A 10,442-nucleotide genomic window follows, 5' to 3' on the forward strand; every position below is an offset into this window, starting at 1 on the left:
CCCTTAAAGAGACAACAATTTAATTAATCTTTGACTCTAACAACCCATGGTATTTTATCCCAATTTTTTTTTGCTAGATGAAAAACCTGGAGTTTAAAGATTACTTACATTAACAAGAGGTGGTAGCATTCAAGCATAATGCCTCTGGCTCCCTGATTCTTTACCATTCTGTTCTATGTATTCATTCATGAGGATGCTGCTGTTCAGAACCAGATTTCCTCTATAAAACGAAGTGATTCCTTCTTCAGAAACTAACACCTCATAGTTCATATTAAAGAATTAACGTGTGCAAAGCAATAGTTTACCTAGCATAGAATAGGTTGGCTCATACACACTGCTCAACTTAGGAAATACATAAACATTTTCTGTATATAAGTGTGAAATGATAATAAGCTTTAATTGTGCTCCAATTTGTGTTGAATCCAGAGATTTATGTAACTTTTTTTTTCTCCCAGTTTGGCCAGTCTCCCTGACCTGTGAATGCATGTACATCCTGGGCTAACTGTTCCATTTTGGAATTAAAAGAAAGAAAAAAAAAAAAGAATGTGGCAAATAACTCTTTTAACATGAAAAAACATGGACAAATGAGTGGGAGTTCTATAAAGGCAGATTCCAGAAATATTTGGAGATAGAAGCCTTGTTGAAGTGAAATTTTACTGAATGTGTCCAAGCTACCTGGTGGGCCATATGATCAAGGTAATAAATGTATGGCAACCTAGACTCAGAACCACTTGGTTTATGCATAAATAGGGCAGCCTAAAAATGGAGCTTTAACTTCATTTTAAAGTCTTGGCATGAGTCTGGTATCTATGTTAGATTTCTTAAAACTTTTCAAATGGCAATCCCTTTAACTTTGTGGCTGATGTGTACCCTAAGGAAATCACTCCTCTCTGCACAGTGCAGAATATTGTGATCTCTTCCCAAATACTCTTTTTCACTACAAACAGATGCTAGAGCAGCTAGCTTGTGTCTATAAGGTCTGGGTGTGTGGCATAAGTCTTTACAAAAAGTCCTAGAATTAGGCAAGATTGAGGAAGCAATTGTACAAATGTGTCTTGTCATCAAGTCAACTATGACTCACAGCGACCCTATGAACAACAGATCTGAACCTTACCTCATGCTCATAATCTCTGATCTTCTCAGGCCCAGCAGTACAGTTACTATATCAACCAATCTTGTTGAGAGTCTACCTCCTTTTTTTTTCTCATCCTCTACCTTTCTTAGCATGATGTCTTTTTCCAAGGACTGGCCCTTCCTGACAACATGTCCAAATATGCCAGACAGTTTTACCATCCTTCATGTAAGGAACACACTGGTTTCATTTCCTCCAAGACAGATTTGTTTGTTCTTTTGGCAGTCCTAAAGGTTAGCAGAAAAACCTGCCGATACAAGGACCACTATGAAGTAAGTGGAAGAGCCTGTTCCCTTAACCTATCATGTAATCCCACTTAAGTGTCATCTACTTTATCACCACCGAATTTTTACTTCCAGGTATCCCTTCTTCCACTCTCCAGATGATCTTTCAGCCAATTATGAATGTTGCCACTTGTAATTCCATCTCCAACAGTGTAAGAATGTACTCTGCCCCATAGTCCATCAGAAAAGCTGCTTTCATTCTATGAACAATGTACATTTGTGAACCATCTCTATCCTTCAATGAGCTTCATTTGTTTTCATTTAAGCAGACTTCAAAAGTTTCTGTATGACAGGTATAATGACACCCTGTGCTGGGCAGGACTCTGACAACTTATAAGCTAATTCAGTTCTCATGCTAACTGTCTATACATTTTTGTACAGGGAATACAGTCCCATTTACTTCCTAGGTAACTTCAGGACATCTCTGCCTTAGAATTTATGTGAATTATGCTTGATTGAAGATGGTTTTCTTTTCCTGTAAAGCCATTTCCCATTTGTCTTTCCCTGCACCTCTTGAGGGAGGAACTGTGTGGAGCATCTGCTCTGGGATTTGTGTCCTGTCCTCCAGCTATGAAGCACACCCCCGTTCCTGTGGGGGTGGGACGCTTGGCTCTCCTTTTAGAAATTCCCTTCTGTGCTGCGCTAATCACACCCTCAGTACATTTTACATCTTATTTTTAGGAGCAAAGTATAAAGAATCCCAGAACCAACAGCAGGTTCTGTGACAACCTGCATCGCCCCCTTGCTTGTCCAGCTGTGCAGAATTAAATTCTAAAAGAGGCCATTTTACATCATGTAAAGGAGAACCATGGCAAAGTTTCTTTATAAAGGTTGTTTGCCTTTTTTTTTTCTCTAAGTCAAATGGAAACTAGAAGGAGAATTAGGTTGGGGGGAGGTAAATGAAAGAAAACAAAATCTTTACTTAGAACTAAAACTATTATAAAATCCCAAGTGTTCACAGGAATTCCGAGTTGCCCTGGCTTTGTTTTGTGGGTTGTTGTGGGTTTTGTTTTTTTTTTGTTTTTAGGATGTCATTTCAGACACAAAAATAGCAATTAGACCAATAAAAAATTAGGTTTGAGTATTTCTATCCGAGTTTGTTGATAAACTCCTCTGCATCTCTTCCCTTCAAAGGGTCTTTCTGCACAGCCTTCCACTAAACCATGCTTTTCCCCCATTCATTAACTAGTTTGCCTTTTCAAACCAATTGTAAAGCTGAACACTGTTACACTGATGTATCAAATGTGATAATGGTTACCCATGGTGGACAGTGTTTGGTGGCTGGAAGCAGGAGTGGCATCCATTTCTGGTAATAGCTTGCCTCCGAAAACCCTATGAACCTGGAGAAAGGATGAAAATTATACAGGTGTTCAGGTCTTTCATTCATAGGGCCGCTATGAGTCGCCTCCAACTCTACGGCACTTAACAACAACAACAGCACAGAGAGAGGTCAGTTGGCTTAGTGGACAGAAAGTGATGCTACCAAGCCAAAGGTGAGTGACTTTAATCCGTGGCCCTGATACTTGTTCTTAATTGTTTTGGTGAAACATTCTTCTAGGTCATATAGCTCTGGTCTATCCACTTTCTATACAGAGGAAACTCATGGTTGCTGTGAAGCTTAACACGGTGACACTGATGTGTCAAATGCGATAGTGGTTACCCATGGTGGACAGTGTTTGGTGACGCTTCCCAATTAAAACAAACTTGGAAGCAGGGGTGGCATCCACTTCCAAAATAGCTTGCCTCTAGAAACTCTATGAACCTGGAGAAAGGATGAAAATTATACAAGCGTTCAGGTCTTTAATTCACGAGGTTGCTATGAGTCACCTACAACTCGACAGCACTTAACAATACAACAACAAGTTTTCATCAAACTCTTCCTTCAAAACAACAGTCAAAATACACAGTGTCACTTGAGTTGGATTTGAAAGCTGACTTGTGAAATTAACTCTCAGGAAGTATGATTTGAGAAAGACAATAAAACAAAACTAAGCAAAACCAGCGTCTATTGGTTGCAGTTTGAATCTACCAGCTGCTCCATGGAAGAGGGACAAGCTCCTCGCATATGGTTTACAGTCTCTGAAAACTGGCTGGAAAGTCAGCGATGAGTCGCTCACTTCCCATCAAACACCAACAGCCATGTATGTCATAGCAGACTGGGGCTGTATTGCATTTTCAAGGCCCTGACCTTTTGGAGGCAAATCTCCAGGTTCTTCTTCTGAAGAGTCTCTGGATGGATCCAAATCTGCAGCCTTCTGATTTGTAAGACCACCAGCCCAACATAATCTCCACTGTGAAGGAAGGCCATATCATGGTCTACACTGTAGTTACAACCATAACTTCGTGTTAGGTCATTGGTTTCCATGATTATGCAAATAAGCTTCTGAGAGGAGTAAAACTTTGCAATGAGATTAATGCTTTCCTACTGCTTATTTCTGGTAAAACATGAGGCAGTCCATAGTTTAAAAAGACCTTTACCTTAGACCATTAGTATAAAAATCACTGAAGGAAATAAATATGCCCAAATACCATTCCTACTTTTAAACATGCCATTGAGGGAAAGACCTTGAACCAGCTGGATTGACCTAGTGACCGCAACAATGGGCTTCAGTGTTCAGAGCTGAAGAGGAGGGTGCAGGATATGGCAAGGTTGGGATCTGCTGCTCAAAGGGTCACTATGAGTTGTAGTTGACTAGACAGCACCTGATAATCTTATCCATTTATTAAGCTCTAACTATACTGAATCCAGTCAAATTAAACTTTCATTGTGACGGCTTATATAATGCTTATTATCTATCAAAATAGAAAACACAGGGAGGGGAATAATCATGGGGTTGCAGGTTTTGATGAGTGCAGGCAGGGCTGGGCTAGGGAAGTGTGGAAGATCTGGTGTGAGGGACAATGTGTATGAACTTTGCAGGTAAACCAGTGCAAAAATTTAAAAAATATGAATTTCAAGAAATAAAAACATCCAAACACTATCAAGAGAAATAAATTATTTGTAAAAATTTTTTATTTTATTATTTTTTGTGTGTGTACCGTCAAATCGGATCTGACTGGTAGAGAAGGAGATTGTCCTCCTCCAGCAGAGCATCTGATGGATTTGAACTGTGCACCTCTGGGATTGCAGGACAGTTTCTTGCCACTACGCCACCAGAGTTCCCTGAGAAGTAAATTGTTTTAAAAAAATAAAATAAAAAAGAGAAAGAAATTATTCTGATGCAAAATTCTTCAAAGACATGCTTACATCTAGAGGATTCAGGGAATGTGCTTTCATTATATGGCCATTTGTTATACTGACCTTTGATAATACTTGAAACTATTAATCATAATAAAACTCAGTGAAACCTTCAATATGATGCATTAAAATATTTAGCAGTTGTAAACACATTCATTCAATCTATTGAGCTAGATAAGCTCAGGGATGTTTGGGAAAGGGGAAAAGTTGCTCTAAAAAATTTGATAGAAAATATAGGTTCTGATGGGGACAGTGACAACATCACATGTAAGTAACATCATGCTGAAGATTATTCAAAAACAACTGAAACAGTACATCAACAGAGAACTGTCAGAAATTCAAGCTGGATTCAGAAGATGCCATGGGACTAGGAATATCATTGCTAATTTTGGGTAGGTTTTGGCTGAAAGAAGAATATACCAGAAAGATGTTTACTTGGAAGACAATGCTAATGTATTTTACTATGTGGCTCATAAATTATAGACAACATTGAGAGAATGGGAATCCCAGAACAGTTAATTGTGCTCATGTTAAACCTATACATGGACCAAGAAGCAGTTGTCCAAACAGAACGTGGTTTAAAATTAGGAAAGATGTGCATCAGGATAGGATCTTATCTCCATACTTATTTGATTTGTATACTGAGCAAATAATTTGAGAAGCTGGATTTTATGAAAAAGAATGTGGCATCAGGATTGGAAGAAGACTTATCAGCAACCTGCATTATGCAGATGTTACAACCTTTTCTGCAGAAAGTGAAGAAGACATGAAATGCCTACTGAGAAAGATCAGAGACTACAGCCTTCAATATGGATTACATCTCAACACCGAGACAACAAAAATCCTCACCACTGGTCCAATACACAACATAATGATAGACAGAGAAAAGATTGAAGTTGTCAAGAATTTTAATTTTACTTAGTTTTAATAATACACACCCAGTAGTCAAGAAATCAAAGGATGTGTTGCATTGGGGAAAAATTTGCTGCCAAGGACCTCTCCAAAGTGCTAATGAGTAATGGTGTCAGTTTAAAGACTAAGCCAGGGAGGGGGAGACCAAAAACAACACCTAAAACTCTATAAAACATTTAAAAAGTAAGTTCAAGTTGTTTCTTTAATTAAATGTTATGATTTTTTCCATCAGACTTTTACTCAGGCAGCCTGTACTGGGTGTCAGAAAAATTAGAATTGGTGTCAAAAAATAATAAGCAAAAATACTGATTTTAAAGAACATGGACTCAATTTTTTTTTAACATAGTCTAAAATTTTTCATTTTCCCTTGTTGTTGTTAGCTGCTATTGAGTCAAGGGCAACACTATGATCTGAACCCAGTCCTATCCTGCACCATTCTCATCACTTGATTCCATTGCTGCAGTCACTGTGTCAATCCATCCCATTGGGGCATCTTCCTCTCTTTCTCTGACATTTCCAAGCATGATATCCTTCTCTAAGGAACAGCCTCTCCTAGCAACATGTTCAAAGTATGAGAGATGAAGCTTCACCATCTTTGCTTCCAAGGATCACTCTGGCTGCACTTTTTCCAAGACGTATTTGTTTGTTCTTTTGGCAGTCCACAAAATACTCAGAACTCTTCTCCAACACCGCAGCTCAAAGGCATTAATATAATTCCATCACTGTTATTTATTGTCTGGCTCTCAGATGCATAGCAAGTGACTGAAAAGACCATGGCCTGAATCAGATACACCTTGTCTTCATACTGATATTGTTCATCAGTATTTTGGAGAGATCTCTGATAACAGACTTTCCTAATGTTTCCTAACTCCTGAATTCCCAGCTGCTGGTACCAAGGGTGTTGAATTTTGCTAAGTCTTTGAATATATTTGTCTGTATTAAAATATCAGGTAAACATATTTATTACACTTAGCTGCCCCTTTGCTTTTAGAAACAGCTCACTATGAGAGCAGATATATTGCTATGTTCCTTTTCTATGCAGATATTCTATAAATTGTAGGACTGGATTTGAAGGTAAATAGTTGGCCCACAGGTTAAAAAATATTTTGTGCTTTGCACATATTAGTCTGTACTTGTGCATTTTGAGAAAGTAGTTGGAAGAGAATGGGAAAAGAGTTTAACCTCTGATCTCTCCATCTGTCTTTCTTAAGTTGTAAATTCTTCAAAAGCAGAGGTCACATTTTATCTACCATTGTATCCTTAACACCTAACACAATACTTACAGCATTTATTCAATGAACTAATAATAGGACCAAATATACAAAGCATAATATGCAGCATTCCAAAAGAACTTACCCTGATACTGGACTTAATGAGTTTAATGCTCACAGTTTTGGACATGTAATGAAAGTTCATAATTCTAGGGGGTTATAAGAAGGGAAGAATCACAGCATTGTCTTGACGTCTCCATCCGCTCACCATGCCTGCCATGAAGCAGTTCAATTCAAACCATTCTCTTGACTGGCTCTGTAGATTCTCTTGACTGGTTCTGTAGATGGTCAGGGGAATTTATGTCATTTTCTTTTCTCTTCTTCTTCTTCTTTTTTTTTTTGTACCAATGGTTCAGTAATGATATTGTAACAGGTGCTGGTCAGAGGAAAAATTCTAGAATGACAGGCTGCCAGAGTTTTATTCTTAGCCCACTGATCCATGAAATAAAGCTTGACCAAAACCGGAAAGAGTGAAAAGAATGCTTGCATGCTTATTTAGGCAACAAGAAAACAAAATAGGCCCAGAAAAGCCCCAAAACCCAAGACTAGTTTGCTATTTCTACTCTTGGGTAACCTCAAAAGATGAACATTTCATCTTTACTCATCAAAACTGGCTTCCTCCCAGTCTCTTCTTTTCCAGCTGAAATATTTTCAGATTCTTTTTTTTTTTTTATAGATATAAAATTTCTACACTTTGTTGGGTCACTTTTATTTGGAATGGGAACAAATATGGATCTCTTCTAGTTAGTTGTCCAAGTGGTCACCTCCCCCCGCCCCCCCCGCCCCCAGATTTCTTGGCACAACTTGGTGAGTGAATTCAGGGTATCATCTGTTTGTTGAAATATGTCAATTGGTATATCATCAATTCCTGGGGCCTTGTTTTTTTGCCAATTCTTTTCTTCCTTCAGTGCCACAGGCTCTTGCTCATACATTGTTTCATGATATTCTTCTGTGTCTGCCAATTTCTTTTGGTACACTGAATATATACTCTTTCCATCTTTTTGTTGTTGTTTTTACTAGTTTATTTACAAAATTCTAATACAAATTCTAACAAATTCTTTCCATTTCCCTCATTCCCCCCCCCCCAACAAATTGTACAATCCAATGATTAATCCTCTCTTTCCTCTGTACATCCACATCCTTCTGCTTCCAGCCTCTGCTACCCCTCCTGGAGCTTTATACTCATTCTACAATAACAGTCTTATACAATATTTATCCTTGTGTGACTGAGTTAGCTCTCTCAGCCTAATGCTCTCCAGTCCTTCCCAAGTTAAGTAATAATTTACAAAGTTATTGCTCCTGCATGCTGCATAGTATTCCATTGTGTGAATGTACTATAATTTCTCAATCTTTTCATTTGTGGTTGGACATTTGGGCTGATTCCATGTTCTTGAGATGGTGAATAATGCTGCTATGAACATTGGTGTAGTTCTCACACTCTCAGGGTATATTCCAAGTAGTGGAATAGCTGGGCCGTATGGAATTTCTATGTTCAGCTTTTTGAGGAGGCGCCAAACTGCCTTCCAGAATGGTTGCACCATTTTACAATCCAACCAACAAGGTATAAGAGTTCCTTTCTTGCCACATCCTTTCTAACATCTATTACTTGCTGCCCTGTTAAACTTTGCACTATTACTGGAGTAAGATGGTACTTCATTGTGGTTTTGATTTGCATTTCTCTTATTGCCAGTGATTTGGAGCATTTTGTCATGTGTCTGTTTGTCATTCAAATATCTTCCTCTGTGAACATTCTTTCTACGTCTTTTGCCCATTTTGTAACTGGGTTATCGGTCTTTTTCTTGTGGAGGCTCAGAAGTAGTCTGTAAACTTTTGTTATAAGATTCTTGTCTGAGATGGTATTACCAAATGTTTGTTTATTTTCAGATTCTTGTAGCTTACTCACAGATACCTGGAACTGTGCATACAGAAATTCTTGAAAGAAGAGTTCTTTCTTTCTTAGGAAAATAATACTGGCACTCAATCCTTTCTGTTGTGGTTTCTCTGAAGTTCTTACTGTTTATCTACGTGTCCCAATCTCCTAAAAACTCCAAGTCTGACTCATCCCCTACCTGACAATGTTCACACATTTAATGAAGGAATTTCGCCCACTTACATTTGTTTTAACCATCAATAGATTTAGTCATATTTTCTACTTCTTATTTTAAACTCTTTTATTTTTTTCTTGATTTTGTTTGCTCTGTTTCTTCTGCTTTCTTTACTTTTACTGGATGACTAGTTTTCTTCATTTTTTTTTTCTTCTTTCCTTGTAGAAGTTGGCAAAATTTTCCTGTGATAGACCAGACAGTGAATATTTTAGGTGCTACATCCATATGGTCTCTGTCACAACTCTTCAGCTCTGTTATTGTAGTGTGAAAGTAGCCAGATACAATATACAAATACTGGGCAAAGGCTTTTTTTCCTATAATACTTTATTTACAAAAACAGCTGCTAGATTTGGCCTTTGACCACAGTTTACCAACTCATTGTTGTGTACTGATGAGTCAGAACTGACCCATAGCTGACCCTCCGGCGGATTTTCAGAGGCAGTTAATTGCACGGGAGGAGATTGCTCATCCTTCTCCCACAGAGCAACTGGTGGTCTCGAATGCCTTTGGGATTGTAGCGCAGCTTCTTGCCACTAGGCCAGCAGAGCTCCCAACTAATACTGTAGTATAGTAGGGAGCTTTGGCAGCTTAGCCCTTAGGGAATTTCATTGCTATCCTAAGGGCTGTGCATCTCTAGAGGTTTGAACTCACCATCAGATCCTCAAAAGAAAGATAGGTAAACTCCTCCCATGTGATTTATAGCCATGGAAACCCACTGAAGGATCAGTTATGAGTTCTATCCAGCTCAATACCAATTTATTACTGTAGTAGATTGTTGGTATCATTGTTAGATGCCATCAAGTATAACTCGTAGTGACCCTGCCCTACCCTGTACCTTCTTACCATCTCTGCCACACCAGAGCCCACTATTAGTACAGTCACTGTGTCAATCCATGTCACTGTGAGTTCTCTCCTCCTTCACTGACCCTCCACTTTTCTAAGCATGATGTCTTTCTCCAAGGAATGGACCCTCCTAATGACATGCATGTAGTATGTGAAACAACATTTCACCATCTTTCCTCTAAGGAGCATCCTGGCTGCACTGTCTTTAAGACATATTTGTTCATTCTTTTAGGAATCCAGGGGATATTCCCATGGTGCTCTTCTCCAACACCACAATGCAAAAGCATTGATTTCTTCTGGTGTGTTTATACACTGTTCAACTCTCAGATGTATAGCAAGGAATTGAAACGGCTATGGCTTGGATGAGGCACATCTTAGTCTTTCAACTGACATCCCTGCTCCTCATTGTTGTTGTGTTGTGTTCCACTGAGTCAGAACCAAACCATAGCTGACTCTCCAGTGGGTTTTTAGAGGCAGTTAATTGCATGGGAGCAGACTGCCCATCCTTCTCCCGTGGAGCAGCTGGTGATCTCAAACTGTGTACCTCTAGGATTACAGCACAGCTTCTTGACGCTAGGCCACCAGAGCACCACCAGTAATTGGAGAAATCCCTAATTATAGACTTTCTCAATCCAAAAAATCTTTTGATTTCCTGAC

The sequence above is a fragment of the Elephantulus edwardii genome, unplaced genomic scaffold (genome assembly GCF_000299155.1).
Source record: "Elephantulus edwardii isolate Elephantulus edwardi_28Jun2011 unplaced genomic scaffold, EleEdw1.0 scaffold00247, whole genome shotgun sequence".
Lineage (NCBI taxonomy): Eukaryota > Metazoa > Chordata > Mammalia > Macroscelidea > Macroscelididae > Elephantulus > Elephantulus edwardii.